We start from the raw sequence: 23,616 nt of genomic DNA on the forward strand, positions 1-23,616 counted from the left end.
TCCCCGCGGCTCTCAGCCATTACGGCTCCCTCGCAGCACCTCCTCTCTCCATGCCTCGATTGCCAGAGACTTTTGCATGCACTCATGCTTAGCAGAAGCGCTACTCCTGAGCAAGGATTATTCCGTGGGGGGCTTGCCACGGTATGCTATTAATGACGCTTCCCCAGTGACAGAGCTACGGCTCTCATTTACTGCACGGCAGTTCCGCTCTTGGCCATCTCTCCACGTGGCTCCTCTGCATTCCGCTTTGTTCTTCCCAGCAGTTTGGGGGAATCTGTTTCAAGTGGATTCAGGAACAACCCACTACCCTCTTGTTCCTTTGGCACCTGTTCTGTAATACTGCTGTCCTTATTCTAGATTCAGCTCTTTCTTTCTGAGTCAAAGATCATTTCATTAAGAGCTCTTTCCTAGACTCTACATACCTCTTCTTTGGAATTCTGGACTCCAACCACACTCCACCAGATCCAAGGACTCCTCCTTCCACAAAGTTTTTTTTTAATGCCTCTGGCTTTTTCCCTTAGGTGATTCCGGAAGGTTGGCCCCTTGTCTAGTCTGTTCACTCAGCGGACATAGTGGCTACCTCCCGGGGTCGGCCGTATCGCTTCAAAGAGAGGAAGACTTCAAGGAAGAAGGGATCCAAGACTCCATCTGACAAAGAAGTACTATCCACGGAGGAAGATTCACGTGAAGAGTGGGTGCTAGCCACCAACTGTCAGAAACAAAAGGAGAGCCGGGCTGCTGTTTCTGAGTAGAGTCATCACGCAGCAGACAGACCTCTCACTCAAGGAGCCTGTGGTTTTTAACCACACGGCTCCTTGAACGAAAGGGCTGCCTGCTGCTTCTGAGACCTGAGGCGCACTGGTGTCACACCTTTGGTGTGGCCAGCCCTTCTTTTTGTTTAAAAGGAGAGGCTGGGCACACTGTTATATCCGCCCTGTGTCCCGCTACGCGGTGACGCAGGGCGTCTCAATAAAAGCCCCAACCCCGAGGACGGGGAGCAGTTCCGGGCACATTGACGAACAGAGTGTGACGTGTCTCATTTCGCTCCCGCTGGAGCTGCGCCACTGCGGCCTACTGATAAGGCCCTGCACGTTCCGTCTCCCCTCGCGCCGAGGCGCGGAAACAGGACATAACAATGGCGACGAGGGAAACAGAACCCAGCACACGCGCTCCATGCTCTGCCAGCTGTTGCTGACTCACGGCGACACGTGACATTTTTGGACACCCGGTGGGGGGGGCACATAAAAACCCCACCCACAGAGAAAAAAATAATGTTTTTCTCTCTTCCTTTCTCCTCTTTCCATGCCAATCGAGCTGATCTTCAACACGGGCCACCGTCGGCTGGAGGGGATACACTCCCTAAGGACACCCACAGTGAAGTGCAACAACCACCCATCGCCTTCCAGGAGTCAGAGGCGCCACGGCACAGCGTGGGAGGCCTTCACACTTGCTCCATACTCGTGTGTTCAAGGCTACTGCGCATGGTGAGCGCCTGGATCGACGCAGCTGCCCATCCACTACAGTTTGAGACTTTCAACCGCGCAGGGCGTCTCAATAAAAGACCCGCCCCCGCGGACGGGGAGCAGTTCCGGGCACAGTGACGAACAGAGTGTGGCGTGACTCATTTCGCTCCCGCTGGAGCTGTGCCACTGCAGCCTACTGATAAGACCCTGCACGTTCTGTCTCCCCTCGTGCCGAGGCGCGGAGACAGGACATAACAATGGCGACGAGGGAAACAGAACCCAGCACACGTGCTCGACGCTCTGCCAGCTGTTGCTGACTCACGGAGACACGCAAAATTTTTGGACCCCCTGTGGGGGGGGGGGCACACAAAACCCCCACCCACGGAGAAAAAAAAAATATTTCTTTCTTCCTTTCTCCTCTTTCCATGCCAATCGAGCTGATCTTCAACACGGGCCACCATCGGCTGGAGGGGACACACTCCCTAAGGACACCCACAGTGAAGTGCAACAACCACCCATCGCCTTCCAGGAGTCAGAGGCGCCACGGCACAGCATGGGAGGCCTTCACACTTGCTCCATACTCGTGTGTTCAAGGCTACTGCACATGGTGAGCGCCTGGATCGACGCAGCTGCCCATCCACTATGGTTTGAGATTTTCAACGGCGGAGGGCACAGTCACCTGAGGACAGGCATTAAGGTGAGGCGTGCAAACCCCATTAAGACACAGTGAGGCCCTGCCATGGCGACCGGCACGTCCACCCAAGGCCCGGCACACCTTCTAGACTTGCGGCCAATCTGTCAATGTCATCACCACAAGCTCGCCCACAAGGGAACTCCTCGGCAATGATTCAGCCGTTTGATCCATTTACGGACCCATCATCAGTTGGCCCCGGTGGCAGCTATGGATCCAAAAATTCGAAATGGCGATGGAATGCAAGGACATAACGACTGCCAGGAAGATGAGATCGCACCTGTCGCAAAACGTGGGGGACGAGGTACTACGTATCTTTAACTCGCTAACCATTGATGATGGCCAGGACATCTACCAGCAAGCGAAGGATGCCCTGACGGCTCATTTTCTCCCACAGCTCAACCCTGATTATGAAACTTTTATATTCTGCACCACTATTCAGACAGAAGAGGAGACCTTGGATGCCTACCATACCCGACTGAGGAAGCTGGCAATATCGTGTGAGTTCACGAATGTCGAGAAAGAAATCCGGAGACAGCTCATCAACGGCATCCAATCGGAGAAACTGAGAAGGATGGTACTGAGTGAGAAGGGCATCTCGCTAACGCGCATTCTGGAATTGGGTCATCAAAGGGAACTGGCACATACCAGGGCCACCAATATGGGGGCGACTCTTCAAAAACTACAGCCTGCCCTCACGAAAGCAATGGTGGCCCATGTCACCAACAGACAGTCCACAAGGGATGAGGCTGGCGGCAACTACGCACAAGCTAGGTGGCAGCCACGAATCCCGGGACCCACGGAATGTGGATGGTGTGGTGGACCGCGACATGGACGGCGAAACTGCCCCGCGCAAGGAACAAAATGTGGGGCATGTGGTAGAAAGAACGACTATGCTAAGGTGTTCCGGTCGTCGGGCACCCCACTGCCACCCCCGAATAATCCCCAAGAGAAGAGCGGGACCAAGAAAAAGAAGGAAGCCAATGCAAGGCGAGTCGAAACGACAAACTCTTCGACTGAGGAAGAAGGGGATGACGTCACAGGGACCCAACATGAGTCCGGCAGGGAACAGTGGAAAAAAGGAAAAAAAGTCTACCTGGTGTCAGCCCTGGATCAGGGACATGTGATGCAAAAAAAAAACACAAACACTGCAACCACAACCAGATCTGAAGAACACAGACACTTTACTGTTTGCGTATGGCTGTAGGAAGCCCATACCGGTGGTTGGCAGTTTCTGCACCACCCTCAGCCATGGTAAAAACAGGCTACCATAAAAAATCTACATCGTAAATGCGGGGATCGAATGCCTTCTGAATGGGGATGCGGCTGAAGACCTAGGGCTAGTCAAGTTCGTCTGTCACGTGAAGGAAGCACAAGAGGTCAAGAAGATCCTGGCACAGTATCCCAACCTACAAAACGGGATAGGGTGTTTGAAAGGAAAGACAATCAAGCTCCACATAGACGAGTCGGTCCAGCCAAAGGCCGTAAGACACAGGAGAACCCCGTTCCACATGCGTGAACAAGTGGAGAAAGAACTTAAAGCATTGGAAGAAGCAGGCATAATAGAAGAGGTAACTGGGCCGACGCCATGGGTTTCCCCGATGGTGGTCACAAAAAAACCCAAACAGCCCGGAAAAGTCCGGATTTGTATAGACATGCGTCTCCCGAACACTGCAATCAAGCGGGAGTGCCACATTACACCTACGCTCGACGAAATCGTGGCTGATCTCACCGGGTCACAAGTCTTCTCCAAGGTTGATCTGAAAGCAGGATACCACCAGCTCAAGCTGCATAAGGACTCTCGATACATAACCACTTTCTCGACACACCTGGGCTTACATAGATATAAACGTCTAAGCTTTGGGATCTCGTCTGAAGTTTTCCAACAGATTATTCAGGAGGTCATCCGGGACATACCAGGTGTCCTAAATGTGAGTGACGATATCCTGATCCATGCTCAGGACAGAGAAGAACACTTGAGGAGACTGCAGACGCTCCTGGGCAGACTAGAAGACGCTGGGTTAACTATTCACAAAGAAAAATGTGAATTCATCAAAACGGAAATATCTTTCTTTGGCTACAAGATCAGCAGCATTGGCATTTCCCCGGACCCCCAGAAGGTTGCCGACATACAGGCTGCAAGTCCGCCGATGACACCTACCGAAGTGCGCAGCTTCCTGGGGATGGCCACATATTGTGGGAGGTTCATCCGTAACTTGGCCACTCTCTCTGAACCCCTGCGAGAACTTACCAAGCTCAACACAAAGTGGGAATGGGGGCAAGCGTGTCAGGAGGCTTTTGAAAGCATCAAAGAGTCACTGTCCCTCGACACAAAGATGGCATACTACGACACCGAGCTCCCAACTGAACTATTTGTGGATGCGAGCCCTGTCGGCCTCGGGGCCATCCTCATGCAGGTCACCAAAGAAGGGGAGAAGAGGCCCATTGCATACGCATCAAGAGCCCTCACAATGACAGAGCAGCGATACTCGCACATTGAGAAGGAGGCAATTGCCGTACTGTGGGGGTGTCGTCATTTCCACCTCTATCTCTATGGCCGAAGATTCACGGCAGTTACGGATCACAAACCCCTGTTGCCTATCTTCATGGGCACATCCTCTCACTCGCCGGCCAGAATAGCCAAATGGCTGTTACACCTCCAGCAGTACAATTTTGAATTGGCCTATCAGCCGGGAAGTGGAAACCCAGCGGACTTCCTCTCAAGACACCCTCGAGCGGCGACTCCACAAGAAGTCCAAGTAGCCGAAGAGACCGAGGAACATATCTGCCAGGTTGTGCGGGCCATGAGACCAAAGGCTGTCAGCATCGAGGACATTGAATTGGAAACACACAAGGACCTGTGCTGCGACCTAGTGAAGGATGCCATCATCTCAGGCGATTGGAAGTCCTTCATGAAGAACATCCACAACAGGACAGCGGAAGCAAAGGCGTTCCTCACGGGGATGTTCACCATACGACAGGACCTGTCGATCACAGAGCAAGGACGGCTGCTCAGGGGAAATCGCATTGTCATCCCGTTGAGCCTCCAGGACAGAATAGTGGCACTAGCCCATGAAGGCCACCAAGGGATGGCTCGGATGAAGGCTTGAATCTGGCACCGACTGTGGTTTCCACAGATAGACTAGAAGGTCGAAAGGCTAATAAACACCTGTCTACCCTGCCAGATAACCAGAGCTCCACCGGATCCAGAACCGATCCAGTCAGCGGAACGTGGCCTTGGCAGATGGGATGCAATCAGCATCGACTTTTGCACACGACAAGAAGGCCTCTACCTCCTGGTGGCCATTGACGATCACTCCCGATATCCCGAAGTCGAGGTAGTTGAATCCACGGCAGCGGAAGTGGTAATCCCCACCATGGAGAAGATGTTCGCAACGCATGGACTACCCACATGAATCAAGAGTGATAATGGCGCACCATTCCAAGGGGAGGAGTTCAAACAATACCTGCAGGAACTAAACATAAGGTACCATCACATCATGGCAAGGTGGCCCCAGACGAATGGGGATGTAGAACGGTTCATGAGGACGCTCAACAAAGTGCTGAGACTATCAAGAGCAAATGCCAGCCCACGGAAGGTCGACCTTTACCGTTTTCTGCGAAACTACCGGGTCACCCCTCACAGCACGACGGGTGTCCCGCCAGCCGACCTCATGTTTGGCACCGTCATAAAGTCTTCCATTCCACATCACCCCAGCAGGAGCCCGGACCGATTTGACAAGGAGCGCACCGAAAGAAGGAGAACTGGGGCCAATGCACACATGAGTGCCAAGAGGAGGTCGAAGCCATCCGACCACCTGGTGGGCGACCAGGTGGTCATGCTGCGGAATCCGACAAGGTGCAAACTGGACTTCCCGCTACAATTTGTTCCCATGGACTGTCAGTGAGAAACAAGGGACCATGATAACTGTAAAGAGAGGACGCCGACAGGTGACACGAAATGAGTCGTGGTTCAAGGCGGTGCTACGCAACCTGTGGACTGATGGCGAATGTCACCAAGAAGATGAAGAACCCCAGTCGAACGAAGGAGACCCTGCTCACCTTCAGGAGGAGGTAGAAGTGGGTGACAGGACGTGGGAGCAGTGGAGCGAACCTGACATGGGTGAGCCGGACATGGAAGGTGAGGCGCCCAGTGAGACAGTGGGGCCCAGCCCCAGAAGGGGGCGATATGGTTTAAGAACTGCCACCAAGCCGCCCGCTCGGCTCAAAGACTATGTGTGGTAGTCTGTCCCATTAGAACTGTAAGAGGGGAGGCACCCAGGGTTTTTGTAGTTTAAATGTCTGCATAGTGGTATTTGATATGTTTTGTTTAAATGTTAAGTTAAGTTGAAATAAAGGAGGAATGTTATATCTGCCCTGCATCTCGCTACGCGGTGACGCAGGGCGTCTCAATAAAAGACCCGCCCCCGCGGAGCAGTTCCAGGCACAGTGACGAACAGAGTGTGGCGTGTTTCATTTCGCTCCCGCTGGAACTGCGCCACTGCGGCCTACTGATAAGGCCCTGCACGTTCTATCTCCCCTCGCGCAGAGGCGGGGAGACAGGACATAACACACACCACCAGTAATGATGCCAGTGCTCCCCAGTTCCCCTGTTTTCAACCGCACCCCCTGCCTTAGGTGAGAGGGGCTCTCATTACACCCCTAACGACAGCACCCCGCAACCTCGAACTACCATCCCTCTGAAAGCACTAAGTGCCCTGTATGCATAATGGTCCTAATGTTTTACTATTTTTGTGCTGTGTTAAAATGCCATATGCCTGCCACTAATGTTACCAAACAAAAGAGTGGATGGGGGTAGGATGGAATGACAAATATGGAACCACGCTAACCGCAGAACGCGTCTGATAACACTACCGCATCTCAAATATCCTGGCTGTGAAACCATTTTAAAAAGTTGGCCACCCTAGTCTACATTAGTAGTGACTAGAAATTAATGGAGGAGGCGCCACATGCCCGTTGTTCTCTTCAAGACGATTTGGAGACTTTGCTCTTGTCATCTTTCAGTACATTCGACAGGTTCTTTATTCCCAGAGCGCACGCGCGTTATTCCTTCAAGCATACTGTCCCAACTTTTGATGGCGCATGCGCGTTTCCTTGAGCACCGCTCTACGCCTCTGCTGGCGCATGCGCAACTCTCATTTCCTGGCTGCTTTCCTGCAGTGCCGGTGTCTTCTGTACCCGCAGTCGCCTTCTCCCCATTTCCCCCGGAGCGAATTCGCGTTGACTGACCAGAGTCCGCGAATTCAGGTCCTCAGTCCCGCTGCTTTAACAGGTAAAAGACTTGTCGGACTTGAGCTCGGGGGCGTGTTGGGCTGGTTTGGGTGAGTGCCAGGCCCGCCTGTAAGCGGCCGCGAAGCCTGGACATCGTTTTGACAGCCTGAGCCTCCGGGACCGAAAGCGCTCGGTGCTCCAAATAAATACGCCTGGCCATCTGGAAAGGGGTTGACTAGCCATGAATGGGAGATACCATTGCAGGGAGGCTGGTGATGCCCGTACACCTCAGAAAACAAAGGATGGGTGGGGCACTTACTGTGGTTGGTATATTAACTGGTATTGCCACTCCTAGCCACTCTTAATTCCGCCCCCAGTACATTTCCACCCCCTGGAAATGTTTCCTTTCGTTAATGTCCCTCAGATTCGACTCCTGAACGCAGCTTTTGAGCTCGCACTTCGGTAGCTCCTTTTTAACCTATGTGCATCTTTTGAGGTATTTGATTTTGCTGCCAACCATGTATAATTCTGCCTGAATGCCTAAATCGAGCTATGGGAGAGGCTGATCAGAAATGTGCATCGAGACAGTAGGGGTGATAATCCTTATGTCTTTTGAGTATTTGTGTTCCCATTCAATCATCACCATCTGTGCTTCTTGTTGAGTTTCGTAAGCTTCTGCTTATGCCCAGAGGAGCATTTGCTTTCCATTAAATGAGCTAGACGTGGCTTGCTTGTAAAATGCTCTGCTTGCTAATTAATGTATGTCTTGCCTTCACCCATCCAATTCTACCTGACCATTGATTGATTGCTTTTTGGGACTGGTGTTAAAATCCCAGTCGCTTCTATTTACTTTCAATTGATGCTCAGTATAGGGGTGGTATAAGAACTAGATTGAACACCCTGCTGATTAATGCTAGAGGGGTTAATGGCGATCAGTGCTTTCCCTGATGCTGCATGTGATGACGAAGTTTAATAATAGAATGTTTCTATATTCTAAAGCAGCATACATTAATCAGAGACTAAGCAGTTTCTCTTGGGACAGCCTAGGTAATCGGTGAAGCACACTCGATGAGCATACGCTGGCTTGTGTTAGGTTAAAAACAAAGGGTGGGGGGGACGCTTCTTCAGTATGTCCCGCCTTTAAGTGTAGAAACACATGGTGTAAAGGTGCTTTGTCACGAGACTTACAGCGACGTTAACCGAAAACCTTGCATTAACCTACAACTGGGGGGTTATAAGTTCGATTCTTTAAGTTATTTTGGTTTTGTTTACTTTTTTACTTAGTCCAATTTTTGGATCTGCTTGCCTTCTAAATATTCTTGCCCTTTTTTTCTCTTTTGCGGGTGCCAACTAAGATCTATATATAGATCGTCCATATCTTTTATTGCAGAGGTTCGAGTTGGTGAATGCCTGACAAGATAGGGATGATGTATTCAAAAATGCTCGTTAATAGTGATTCTCCCCCACCTTTTTGCATTCTCTCGTCGGTGCCCATGATCACAGTGATGGGGTGTGGGCATTTATGTAGTCATTTTCTGTAGTGTAAACATAGCTGGAAGGTAACCGTGCTGTATAGGGAGGGGTGAGTGGTAGGGGAGACGGGGCTAATGGATTCAGGGCCCGATTCTCAAGTTGGCGAAGTGAGCGTGCTAAAGAGCACGAATCCCTGTGCCAAATTTGGACGCCCAGGCTCCACCACTATTCTCAAGTGGGCCTAGGCGTCTTCGTAGTGCACGACAGTGCGACGCCTCCATTGCGCCGGTTTTTGGGTTGAACGGCACAATGGAGAAACCTCAGCAGCACTTTTGTCAAACAACAACATCAATATTTACGAAAGTGCCCCTTCACTTTTCAATAAATTTTGAACCTGCCTTGTGGGGGTGAAGAGTTGTTAAAAACCCACCAGGATTCGAATTCAAGAGAAAAGGATATGGTATAGAAGGACATAGGCACAATTGTGTAAGTTAGTAAGAAGGCGTACCAGCTTCCTGAGGCACTCCTCCACAATACAGCACCAAAATGGTACCATATATGTGCGCCACTTTAGCGCACATTTAAAAGTGGAGGAGTGCCACAAGAATACCTGTCTTAAGTGGCAGGTAACGAATGTGGCGGTTGGTTTCCCACCCATCCTAGCAACCGCCACATATATTCCGAAAGTGGTGCATTCATGCTGACGTTGGAAGACTGCGCCACCTTCAGAATAGGTGCTAATTACCGCAATGTCATTACCACTTTTTATAAGATTTTCAGTAATTCACACCCACTTAAGAATCGGGCTCACAGCTAGGATCTCAATCTGCTGACAAGTCATTCTTTTATGGTCGCATTCCCTCTTCTTTTCTTTACTGAATGCATTTGGGAGAAGAATATCTTGGTGTGTTGTAATGTTGGTTGCTCCATAGATGGATACGTAGCAAGAGAATGTGTGTTATTTTTTTTTTTTTTCTTGATTATTTTCCTTTTTGCACAGTGGTCGAAGTGTACTAAACGAAGTAGTGGAGCTATGTTCCCGGCTGGCCTGCCCACAAACCTCATCACCATGCCCTCTTCCCATGTGCAATCCCCAAACTAACACACATGCTGTTTAAGGGAATGTTCTGTGCAGTGCACTCAAGTGCAAGTTTAAACTTCTTGCTACACTTATTTTAAAAGTAAGCCATTCCGGAACGGTTTCTTTTGAAAATAAAGGTATAGGAACAGTCAAACTTTAAAGAAGTACAGGAGAACTGCTCCCGCCAATTCTACCACTGTTTTTGCCAAGATACAAAAAAGAAATGCAATCTCCAGGCCTCGTCAGCTGCCCCCCTCTTTGGACAGGTTTTGAAATTGAGGGGAGCTATTTAGCTCCTGCTTCTAGCCTAGGAGAGCGTGGTTAGCTTGAAAAAGGTTACCAGGAGCTACCTTTGGCTACCCATCCCAATTGATGCCTCATAAACATGCACATGTGACATTTCACTTTGAGTATTTTAATAAAGGGGAAACGTAATGGATAACAAATTTAAATTATGCATCTTATGTGGATTTAGGTTTGCCATGTGCTAGGTATTCTCGCTTCTGGTTCCCCAGCAGGAACTCCTGCATACTCGGTGATGCCTGACACCCAGGAGTTGGTTTTAGCTCCTACATATCGAATTTTGATTTTGAAACCTGTTTGGAGATTTTTTTTCCCCCAGTTAGGAGGGGTATTAGTTGTTGTAGCCTTATAAGCATTGATGTCTCTTACTTGACCGACATGTGGGAGTTGTGATTTGGTAGAATTTCTTGGTGCCCCTCATAATGCTGCCTGTGAAATGCTGGATGCATTTCAGCGCAGTTCAGGTGTGGATTTGGATACCTGCAGGTGGCTGTTGAGGATAATGCTCTGAATTGAGGTGGGATGAAAGAGTTGGTCTTATTCTCAAGGATGAGCTGGCACTAGGCAGTTTGGTTGTTTTGGGAAATGTGAGCCTTGAACTAGAGATGTTAGATGATGCTTCACAGACCCAGGTGACCTGCTGTGGGGACGCACGAAATGCACTACCAAATGACATTGGATTCTGCAAATCCTTTTACACAACCCTCTTCTCAGTTGTTTCGCCTTTAAGAGTAATCCCTTCTCTCTGCATCCATGGACTATGCCCAGCACTCAGCAGTTTTAAAAAAACTTCAGGATCTATATTGCAATGCACATTGAGAAGTTTGATAGTGGAAAGCATTTATCGCTCAGATTGACATCCCTTTTCTGATTCTGGAGCAGGTATACAAAGTTTGAGGATCAATATTAAGTTGTTGTGTGTTTCCTTTCACCTTGAAGAATACAATCCGTGATGGATCTGGGAGCCCTTTTTAGTGGGTTACCATGTGAACTGGGAAAGTTTACATGCCATATCACAAGATGTGAGGGCCTCAGGTTAGCCACTCTGAGGCTCTCCCCACCCCCAAGCCTGACGACTAAGTGTGGATCGAGCCGCACTTCTTCGACCGGCCTGGACCCCCAGACACAAGCATGATCATGCTGCTGCAAGGGAACGCCACACGTTGTACTAGGTGAAGGATATAAATGTGTTTTAATCAAACCTCAAATCTTTCTCCTAGCGTAGAAACAAGGGGGCTGCTCCTGACTCTGAGCACCCAAATGTACCAGCAACTCTGTGCATGGCCAGTAATATTATGCACAGTAATTATACCATAAGAAAACATATTCATGTTGGCTCTGCCAGTATCACCATGTACAAACATTCACTTGTTGGCTTTGCTTAATGCCAGTAAAAATCTCCTGCCACAGGAAAATAACCATATTGTTGGCTGCACAAATGCTTGCCCAACTCCTGCACCACCATGTAAGAATACTCTTCAAGTTGACTTTGCCCTCAATGCTAGGAAAATATGCAATGCTACACTAAGGAAACATTTCTTTATTTGGCTGCCCAAATTCCTCCACCCACCATGTCTGAACACACATCAATGTGGTCTTGCCCCTTATGTGAGTAAAAAATGCCATGCCACGGTAAAATATGGGTTGACGGCTGCACCCATATGCCAGTCTAACCACTTGATAATACTTGTCATAGATGACTAGAACAATATGGCAATGCACAGTAAGAAAGGACTAGACTGGCTGCACAAAAATGGCAGTCTAGACACTAATAACAAATATCATGCCTGCTTTATCATGGATGCCCATTAAAATAACATATTAACGCAACCCTTAAAACCAGCTCCTCAGACCAGCACTAAACTTGAGCAAACATCCATTCACTTGCTCATTTACATGTGCACATATTCATCATGATCCCTCTCCCACCCATACATCATACACTCACACATTCACACACATTGCATAATATACATAGATAGACACCAGGGTTTGTATAATATACATAGACCGACATCAGGGTTTGTAATTGCTGGAAGCTATTTGGCTCCTGCTTCTAGTGTAGGAGAGCCAGGTTAGTTTGACGCAAACAGCTTACCAGGAGCTATGTTTGGTTCTCCAGGCTCCTCGGCAGGCAGTCCTCAGACTGTATGCTCCACGCACACAGGAACAGTCCCTGTCGTGCTCAAAGGAGCCTGAGGCCACCATCTATGACTTGGGGGGGCGTAATTCGCTTGGACTTAAAAATAATAAATAGCTTTTTGAAGTCCAAGGGGGTCCCTGGTGTCCCTGCTTTGCCAATGAATTAGAAATAATTTATGATAAGTGCCTCTCTGCTCCACACAAAGTAGGTCTCTCAGGTTTGTTACGCATTTGAGCACCTTGCTGGATGAGGTCAGTGTATTATTTTAAGAACTCACTGGCAATGAAGCTCTGTGATGTTTCCATCACAGTGAATTCCTATGTGGACTTAAGCATTTTATTACCCATTTAACAAAGAAAGGGGCCAAAAAGAGCAGCCCTGTCACTGGCAGCTGTAAAAAAGGCATGGTATCAACAGTAAGACGGAGACAAATGACCACAGTTTTAGGACTTCAAAAGGGGTTTAGAAAACGCCTATCTAACCCTAAATCTACAGATGGGAGCAAACTACGACCATCAAATAACGCAGTCCTAGTGCTGTCTTCTCAAACTAAAAGGGCCTATACTAATAAACCTATTGCCAATCCTTCTAAACACAAATAGTGTGGGAAACAGTGTTACGAAAACAGAAAGAATCCTCACAAAATGATATGTCGGGATGTTCAGGCCGCCGGCCTCCCTTCCCCACGTTTTCAGCACGGGGCAAGGTGGCACATTTGACCTTATCACACACTTTGGCTTCTCCAGCACGAGGATGCAGTTCAGAACAAACAGCAGGGCTTTCTGTGATAGTCTGTTTCCCCTTGAAAGTCTCTTATTCTCAGAATACCATGGAGTGCAAAATAATATTTCATGTTCGCTTCTCTTTCAGGCTTACTTCCAGATTCACTTTGCTTTACTGTCGGAGACTTTCGAAACTATATGGCTTTGCTTTAATCTCATACATGGCCACTCCGACACTACTGCATTCTTGTATTTGTATTTCTTAAGATAAATTCCTTTTACTTTACATTCAGTTTTTAAACAAGCCTTCTTGGGGATTCTTTTCACTTTTCCTCTACTAAGTGATTTCGCCTGTTTTGGCTTTTAGTTTTGTTTGCTTTTCAGTGTTCACATCACTTCCCTTCATTTGAGGTACTTTGTTTTCATTTTACAGAGACTTCCTATATCGTGTTCACTCACACGGGGTCCCTGTTACTTTGATTCTTATCTTTCAGCTATCACTTTCTCATTTGATTCACGGTTCACCACGGATCCCCCTCAGCTGGGCTTACATACTCTTAACACAATGTTCAATTAGTCTCCCTTCGCCAGACCCGGACCAATTTCAATTCCTCTCAAACTTGCTTTTAACCAAAAGCTTGTGGCTGATCTCCCTCCGACGGGCTTGGACCAACTTCGTTTGTCATCAACTTTTACCTTTCATTTTGGGTTCAGGCCACTTGCCTGCTTTACTTGGTGCCTTCCCTCACGCCCTACGCTTACCACATGCTCGCCTGAGTCTCTCTCACTCTCTTATGATCAAACTCACCGGGCATCGTTGCAAGGTCAGTGGCTCCGCCCTTTTGACGTGTGGATGAGGTCAGGGTCTCATCACCTGCTCCAGTACATCCTTGGGGTCAGCACTGGTTCCAAGGGAACAAGAAATTGTCCGGACCTCAACAGAAAGATCCTGGTTTCCTGAATCCAATACATAGGTGGCACGGCTCCTGTGACACGCTGCAGCCCTTCCTTCTCACTGGGCCAGTGTCGCCGCACAGTCTTCCTCTGGATTCACCTGACAGCTCCCAGCCTCTTGTTTTCTCAGCTCCAGGCAATCTTCATAGCTTGCTTTTGGGATTTGAAGAGGGATCCTCTGCCGGTCTCAGCCTTGCTCTCCCAACTGCATCTGACCTTTCTTCTCCAGCAGCTTCCCGTTATACATGTGTGATGTTAATGTGTCGCAGGTGTGTGATTAGGGTTGGGTCTGCCTGACCTTGCCTGACTTCATTAAGGGGACAGCCTGCTGTCAGTGTTGTAGTCTCTTATGTGGGGTTTTCACTGGTGATCTACACCCCTCCAGGTTGCTTCCTCTTCTTCTTAGTGTTATGCGATAATTGGCTGGCGAGGGGTGTTGTGTGTTGGAAAATGGGTAAGAGGGAGATACTGTGTCTCGCCTAGGTTATTCCCATGAAAATGACCCCGGACTCCCCTACCCGGATGATCCTCCCGCACTGGTCCACCCCCAGGGTCTGGATCCAAACACGATGGCCATGCCCTGGCCACCCGAGCAGAGGGTTCTCTGGGTCCAAATGGGAGAATACCCCTAGGTTTCTCACACAGCTCAATGTCTTCTAGAAATCCTTTTGTAGTGAGGGAAGTGTGGATAGCCAATGTCAGGTCACACAATAATTCGGATAAATTCACATGTCTTCCCCCAAGATCGTTAGATTTGTTATTTAAAAAATATTAAAAAGACAGAAACAAAATAGCAAAGAAACCATATGACCTGAGTTCATGGTATCCTAATTCAATTAATCCTTTGCTCAAGAAGGTTTTGATCATTGATGTGCTGGAAAATGGAAAATTGAGAAGATGTAGTCTATTATTGAATGTGAGCATGATGAATGCTGACCCATGGTCAGTTTTTCTAGACATTTGTAGGAAAGAGAAGAATTATAAAGTCCTCCCGTGCTTCCTACCATGAGGAACTCTAGAACACAGCTCTGTTGACTTTCTCCCTTTTATAAAAAAACTTTATAAGGTTCATGCATCCCTGACTTGAATCTCTTTACATGAGACAGGCACTCTCTGCATAACTAACAACTACTGGATGAACACCCGTCTTGATGTTTCATGAAAATTCATTGACAAATGTCTTGTCTCCTGCCATTTTGGATTGACTTGAATCCCCTGCTTTCTGATCTTGCTATCTGGATTTCAATGACCAATCCGTTTCCTGATCCTCCCGATTAAGAAAACTACAACCAGGTGCAAGTGATTCTTCATATATTGACTTTGAAACAATCAGTTTGAACATGTGTAGAGCGTGGGAGAGCTTCTAGGCTAGGGAATTCTATCCACTGATGCAGTTGAGATTTGAAAGTGGGAGTATTTGTCGTGAAAAGCCTCTAGGCGCTTGCAGTAACCTGCACTTGCACTAACCTACTGAGCTATCTTGCATGTATTTAGAGCTTATTCGAAGTGTAGAGGAAAAATGCTGAACCAGCCAGGCCTCTCGAACTGAGTGAGCCAGCATGCTTGCGAGGGGTTAACTGCGAAGGCCCTTCTCGAAGACATAAAACATCTAGCTTTGCAAGAAGCTCTGTGCAGCCTCTAGGAGCCAGGCACATCCTTGCTCGTCTTCGTTCTGAGAGTCAGGTGCACTGATAACACAGGAATGTCAGGCCTTCACAAAACAACATACACGAAGCCTGGGAGCCAAGACTGGCTGTTTCCAGTCTTGTAACTTTCCAGGCGAAAACATGTTTGCTGCCCGGAGGGGTGAGCCTAGAAGATTTTCAAAGAGCTGGTACGTCATATTGATTGAAGTGCAGCCTCTAATAAGAGAACTATACCGGGGCCAGTGAGGGACGGACTCATCCTGGGCTGTTGGTGAAACGCGTGCACGAAGAGGAACAGCGCCTGGACGACCAGCCGTGCACTATCTGGGCCGAGACTCCTAGCATCACAGCCCGCTCTGATGCAGGCCTGTGGTGGGGCCTGGCCAGTCCCCCCGCCCTCCCCCCCCCTCTCTCAAGGGATGCCGGGCACTTGGAGTGGCGAGGGTCCTGGGTGTGATCCAATCATATCTCCATCTACATTGTCTAGGAGCATAAGATAAATAATTGCATATTCATCTGTGACTGACAATTGGTATTATTCCGCTTACACTTTCATTCCCATATTATTGTAAAATGCTGCTTAGTTCTCATTAGACATTGTAGTAATAAATGCAAGCATCATATATTCTGTGTGATTGGCTTTCTTCCAAAATGAGTTCACTGTGCTTTGCATAGAAACTTGTGTGGGAAGGTGATTAGGAGTGATTATTGCTGGCCCCAGAATAGGGTGTGGGATCCCCCTTTTCACTACAGTATTTAGCTCCCTATTTGTTGGGAGTAAAATGATTTTTTTTGGGGAGTAAAAATGGAAGTCCAATTCCCAATGAGAGTATTTTATAAGCAAGTAAAAATGTTTTAACTGAAAAACAGAAATCGTTTTGATTACTTTGCACCCAGTTATTCATTCATATTAAAATATCTAGGTTTATTTCTTTCAGTCATTCAGTCAAAATAGTAGCTTCTTCCATTGGTACTATGTGCACCACTGGTCCAAACATATCCATGAGGGTGAAAGCAGGGTTGCAAGATTCTGCATGTCATTTTCCTATTTTTTTGTTAAGGGTATGTTTACTGCCCATTTTTGAGTATTTTGAATTTCTAGGGGGTAAAAGTGACTGATACACCCCATATCTGTAGGGCTGATTCCATCTATTTTCTTTAAAATTAATTATGGCCGTTTACTCCAAGATCTGGCTGCAAGTGAGAATGCACATTTCACCAAGAACATACATACACTAATTATCCTAATGCAAGGTTGTCTACTTGTCCATCTTTTTAAGTTTCATATTACATGTATGCCTGTGGCTTTGATACAGAGTAAGCTGTTAGAACCCTTGTTAAGGGGCTTTTTGTTGCCCATATTTTCCTAAATGGACATTACATTCCTGTTGGATAAGGCACATGTTGATTTGCAGAGACCTTCAACACACTACTGAAATACTGTGGTGATCACACATTTTCTATTAACTATAGCAAAACCATGACTGTGTGTGTGGAAAGTTGAACTTTTGATTCTTGTGGTGCAAAGCTGCAATGTACCACTCATTATCCAAATGTGTGTACTACTGTCTTTTAACAATAGTAGAAAGCCACTAGCAACCATTAAAAAAAATAAACACGCCCGCCTACTGGCAGTTCAATATCACTGCTGCTGTGCTTAGTCTCACAATTATTCCTTTACTCTGTGTTTTGTGAGAAAGTGGCTGTTTGGCTCTGGGGTATTGATCACTTAAGTTTGAGGGATATGTCTTGGAAAGAATTGTATTTCGCTGTCTGCTTCCACAACAGCGCATTTCCCATTAGCATAGTTCATGATTAACTCAAATGCAATGCATATCTATTTGTGTATATTGTTTTTTTGTTTTCTTTTGGTAGAAAAATTGTGCTTTCTTCGGTTCTGTTACATGTCTTGCTTGACATTTTGTTTCTGAACCTGCGCTTAGCATGTGCCAGATACTCGAGCCCCTTATGCCATGTGGCGCTTGGGCAATGCGATTGACTACCAGCGTTATGAAGGGGCCAGTACGAAAATATGATTTATGTTTGACTGGTGTAAATATTTTACATTTCCCTAAATATATGTTAGAGGTTCTACTTTGGTAAGACTGAACAGTGACACACATAACAGTTAAAAAATGTGGTTCAAAGGGTGGCTGTATTGAGTATTTGTTAAGATAAAGGCTTGGGCGAACAGTCTGGAGGATCTAGGTAAATATATACAAAAAATCCAGATCTTCCTAAAGCAAACCATGTCATTGATGGGTCTCTGCAATTTGGGGCTTTCTTAAGGTGTCCAACACCAGGACCAGTGTCTAAAACATAAAGTTCTTAACCTTAGATTGTGTTGTTTGCCCCCCTGGGATACTCTATTCTACAAAGCGGACAAGCTATGGAAAAAAGTAAATTCAAAATCTTAATGCATTTTTTTAGCCTACTGGCTACACTAAGCTTCTAACACAAATGTTCCAAGGTTTGGCCAACCAGAGTTCACAAATACTAATCTCAAATATCCAGCTCTAGTCTAACAAAACAAAGCAGATTAGTTCTTTCCAGGGTTCAATCTGGACCCTTCTTCGGTCTTCCTGCTTTTGCGTTGCCTTTCAAGGCTTCTCCCGGATGTCAGGCTTCAATGGTTCCTTATCTCAGGCATTGCCTCAGCCTCCAGTTACTTGGCTTGCACTGGTTTGCCGCACAACATTTGTTGCAGAGGTGGGTTTCTCATTGTGCACTCTGTAACTGTCCTTTTTGGTTTCATCCACTTTCTCACGTGGTCTCTCAGTATTCAGACCAAGTCTCTTACAGACCCTGACTTTCTTCATGACTTTATCTACAATAGATATGCCACCCTCCTTCCGAAAGTCGCTCGTCGTTCTGAAGAGTTCAACCTCAGGCCCCCTCCTACTCTTGGCTCTGGGATTCATCACTAGGTCTGCATGCTCCCCCAAGCCCCTCCGCCCCCCTCATCGGTGTACTGTCCTGTGGGTTGGTTCTCTGGGTTAGCCCTCTCCAGAGTAACTGCTGTAGTGCTGTAGGCTTGCCAAGACATGGACTGCCTCTTTCTAGGTAACATGCTCCCTTTGTATCTAGGAACGGGCTGAAAGCAGATCTGCTTCCCTCCAAGCATCTCCTGTTTTCTTTTCCTTTACTCCCTCCCCCTCTTCTTTGTTTTGTTAGGGTACATGTATCAGCACTGGGGACATCATACGTTTGTTTCGGGCCTTTCAATTTGTTCATAGTTTGTGTCTCCCTGAATAAATATTTTGACATGACTCTTCGCATTGGCCAATTAGGTGATTTCTATCACGGGTCATGTCTTTAAATGCTTGCAGCAGGTCTCCAAATTTGCACTGACCATTGGTTAGTGATATTTTACTCTTGGTGAGTTAGACATGGTGTACTGTGTGTATGTATAGAATTAGAGTGGCAAGTGTCTTAAAAGAAATACAAAATATCCTCACTAGTAGCCTGCAACTTGTTTTTTGCCCTCTGCTTGTAGCAATACTGCAGTCTTGGAATCCTTATGTTGCTTGTCTCGTCGAGTGTTGGCTACATGGCAAGGACCAATTGCATTTCGCTGCTTCTAACTTTTGCTCCTGGTGTGGGTACTTCACTCTTTGATTTCTAAATGCTGCGACAGTCGAGCTAAGCCAGGTTCACTCATTGCCCTGCGAGGTTTGACAACAAAAGGGTGATTTGAGAGTGAACATGCAAGAGTGCATACAAATTTTGTACTGATGTTTGTTTAGTTGGAAACACGGATCAAAATTAAGATTGTGTAGCAGGAGCTGGTGTCAGCATTAACCAGTGACCAGGAGCTACAACTGGGCAATGAGGATCTATTCTATGGTGTTCCACAAATCTAACTTCCAAATAAGATAAATGCCTGTGGGGCTCTGGGGGTTTATCTGCTTCGAAGAGGTGTTCTCATCTTGCAACAGCAGAGGCACACAAAAGATTGTCTAAACTTTAGTTCAGGTGGGTATTATGTCTAATGGTAATACTGAGCTCCCTTCCGATTTTCTAATCCACACCCTCTGGAATATGGCATCCAGCATAGTTCTTGACACTTAAATATGAGCGTGGTTAGCTTGACACCAACATCTAATAGGGGCTACCTTTGTCTCCAAGTCAACTGGTGGCAATTAAAAACATACTTAATGTGACATTAGCTACGTAAGTGCGCGGTACAAATATCCTTTAACATTATCACCACAGGAGTGGTCCCCTGGCGCTCTGGCGGCTCTGAAAGAGGGAGTGGGGGCTGAGTTAGTGGGAATAAGCTGAAAAAGTGCAAGAGAGCAGTGATGTGCTGATGGCAGCCTCAGCCCGGTGGGTCTGTCGGCTGGGCTTGGGGTGTTTTACGGTCGGTATTCGTTGTGTGCTGTTGTGCAAGTCTATGTGGGGTTTGTTTTGTTGTTTCAGTGTAGTGAAGTTAGTGCGGATTGCTGTGTTTTTAGGCTTGTGGTTGTGTTTGGTTAGAGTTTGAGAAGTGTATGCAGAGGGATGAAATTGTTAGTGGATTGGTTAGTTGGCATTGCTGTCCTTGCAGGGAATGTGTGCAAAGGAGTAGTAGGATTTGTCTAGAAGATGTTTCAAGAATAACGAGTCCTATAGACTAGACAAATAGTTATTCTGTTCATCGAGTTTGAAAGATTTGCCTCACGCTTTGTACTAGATGCTCGTTCTCCAGAGGCAGCTCCTGCTTACTTCATGATGCCCGATACAAAGGAGCGGCATTTAACTCCTGGTCATCAAATCTCTGTTTGGAACCCCATATTGTCCAGGTCCCAGTAGCGCTAGCAGGCGCACCCTAATTTAAGCCTCCAAGCTTTACCAGGGTCTGGGCTGTTTCAGGTCTGTGCTCCTCCCCATGTGAGTCTCTGGTCCTCCTTACTGGTACTTTGGATGACTCCTGCCCCTTCACTCACTGCTCTTCTTCAACTTCATATTTCTCTTTTCCCATCAGCTGGATTCTCGGTCTCAGATTGGTGCACGCATTTTTTTTGTTTTGTGTCTTCTGATAGGCCTCCAGGTCTAATAAGCAGCATTTGAGCATTAAGGCTTTATTAGTGTCCCTACAAAGCTTTAAAATTCCTGGTGGCCATCTTGAGAGCAGGTGGAAGCTCTTCCTTCTGCTCCAGGCTCTGCATCTGTCAGTTTCTCCTCCAGGGACTCTTGCATCACTGGTATCAGTCCCACTTCTGCCTCCTCCATTATGTTGGCAAGTGTCTTTGCAGACCCCCCCCCCTCCACCCCCCTCGCATGCAGGAAGCTGCCCTTAGATGGTATGCTGCAGGATTCTTCAGCCGTGCCTCGGGCTCCTTTATCTTCCCTGCACGGCTCCATTGGGATTCCTGCTTGGAGAAAAACACCCCACAGTACGTTATAGTAAGCTGCATTTTTCTTGATGTTAATTCTGTGCCTTTACTTCTGGGCCTTTACTTGTGGCACTGCTTGGCCACAAGGGTCCCAACTGGCACATGGGATCAAGCAGTGATGGGTGATACTCGGCACTTCCTTTTTGAAGCCTATGTCATTTTTTTCTGACTAATCAAGAAGTCCATGCCCTCGTGTATGTGTCTTAAACTAGGTAGATGAGTATATCTTGGGTCTCCAGAGCCTGTTATTGCACTCTCAGAGGGACTCTGCAATTTCCACTCGGTCTCCATGAAACTCATGTCTGTGACTGAAAGCAGCCCAAAGAGAGAGACACGTGGGTGGGTGCTGTTGAGGGTTTGAGATACATTGCTATTGTTGAGGGTCTATGTGAGGCCAGCTATACCGGGTTCCTTTCGGGTGGTAGTCTCTGTATGCTAGTGGCAGAGGTGTTGGGGTACGTTGGGTGTTTCAGTCTGGACGGCTATGGATGCATGGCCGTGTTGCGCCCTGTGCTCACACTAGTGGTGTGAGGTATACGTACCGTAAGATGCAGGATTGTTTGGCTGGGGCGATATTTGTCCATGTCTAGAATTGAATTGCTCCCTTCCCTCCCCCATGGCTTAGTACAGCGCCAGGGATCTGACTTTTACAGATGTAACCAACTTAAAAACGGGGATGTGGGTGGCATATGGGAGAACCTCCCTAGTGTAGAAAAGTAGTGCATAGAGTGCAATCTCGAGATTGTGACATTAAGAAATGTATTTTAATGGAGTGAACACAGCGAATTAGGCAGACCTTTCTTATGAGGAAGGTTTCCACATGAGACCATTTAATCCGTTGATATGAAGACACATTTTAGGTTAATATTGATTAGAAAAGGCAGCGACTCAAATATGTGAAGGGTGGTATGTGTTTGTGTGTTTGCAATCTTTTATGTAATGTTTGTTTTTTACTGATTGCTCCTGAGCTATCCTTCTGGGTATTTTAACAATGTGCACGTTCTTGAAGTACGACTACACTGAGCAGCATGGGTTCGAATCCCCGTCACACTCTGAGAGACCGGAATCTGTCATGAGGCGTGTCATAAGAAACCAATTTATTAGCTACTAGCAAAAAGTACCCCTTCCCCTAATGCAGTGGTCTTCAAACTTTTTTGGCCAGGGCCCCCCTGAGCAAAATTTGGGCAGGTCGGGACCCCCCAGAAATGCCAAATGGACAGTATATATTGCGCGCCGTCACCTGCTCCCATCAAAGTCGCTGGGCTCCCTCATCCCACTCCTACCCAGTCGCTGGTCTCTCCCCACCCCATCACACACCCAGGGCTCTCCCCACTCTGCTCCCATCACTATCCCATGGTTCCCGCCCATTGTGCTCCCACCATAGTCCCTCGGTTCCCCCATCCCGTTCCCAACACAGTCTAAGGGCCAGTGGCGGCTGGTGAATCTTTTTTAAGTGGAGGGGCATTAAGGGGAGGTTCGGGGGGGTTTCCCCCTGTGAATTTTTTTTTAAATAATAGGTTAAAATGTTGCATTGTAGAGCATACTTTTAACAAAAAATGGGTAAATAGCCAAACAGTTTGCAATTGTTGCTGGGAGTCCAGGGGGCAGGCATTGATATTTTATTTCTATCGCGCTCGTACACAAGTGTTTCAGAGCGTGACAAGGCAAGGGAGGGGAACAGAGGAGAATAAAACAGCGATCTTACTAGGCCCAGTGACATTGAGAACGCGCAAGTGTGAGGGGAAAAGTGCATGGAAGGGGGGAGAAGTGGAAAGTGCGAAGCAGAGGAGAAACAGATAAATAACAATAAATAAATAATAAAGGCAACAAACAGTGGTAGTGCAGCCAGCAATTTGCAAGTGCTACGTTTAAGGCAGCAGACAGGGTAGGTCTGATAAGTGCAGGAAGAAAGATGGTTCTCCTCAAGTTTTAGAGTGGCAGGGCGCTGTTCCAGAGGGAGGCCCCAGCCGAAGACGGAGATCTACCCCCAGCTCGTTTCTTTGATAAACGACTGACCCTGAGGGAGTTGGAGGTAGAGGAGTGAAGAGCTCGAGAGGGGAGGTATTTGCGGAGGAATAGCTGAAGGTATTTTGGACCGAGGCCCCAGAAAGCCTTGTGGACAAGGCAGAGGGTTTTGAATGATAGATGTCCGGTAAAAAGATACCATCCCTGTCCCCTGGGCCCCACTGGTCCTAACACAATGAACATGATTATGTGTATATGCAAGGCGCTGCACATTCATACAGCAATCACTCTATCATTCACATGAGCATCCATCACCATACACTCACTCATAACGCATCCATACACATGTTTAAATAAAAACAATGAACATAAACGTACCTTCTGCATTGGCCTGTGTGTGGGTGCTGCTCCAGCTGCTCTGTCCGTATGTGCGAGGAGGCGCAGGAGCTCCCCCTCGGACATACAGACATGCAGTGCCCCAGCCAGCATTTCCAATGAGCTATGCAATGCTGGCGAAGCAAAACTCCCCAGCACTTGCATGGCTCAGTGAGCATGTGCGGCTGGG

The 23,616-nt window shown here is 47.4% G+C and overlaps 1 protein-coding gene across 1 annotated transcript in view; it reads left to right on the top strand.

Annotated features, from left to right (window-relative positions):
* Nucleotides 1–7,170: 7,170 nt before the first annotated feature.
* The window catches only part of ARPC1A (actin related protein 2/3 complex subunit 1A), a 318,664-nt gene continuing 302,218 nt past the window's right edge, over nt 7,171–23,616 (top strand). Inside the window, exon 1 of the mRNA XM_069645561.1 lies at nt 7,171–7,447. The gene's annotated coding sequence lies outside the window, so the exon portion shown is untranslated. The remainder of the gene's footprint in view (nt 7,448–23,616) is intronic.

The sequence above is a fragment of the Ambystoma mexicanum genome, chromosome 2p (genome assembly GCF_040938575.1).
Source record: "Ambystoma mexicanum isolate Mex_15411 chromosome 2p, UKY_AmexF1_1, whole genome shotgun sequence".
In the NCBI taxonomy this organism is placed as follows: Eukaryota; Metazoa; Chordata; class Amphibia; order Caudata; family Ambystomatidae; genus Ambystoma; species Ambystoma mexicanum.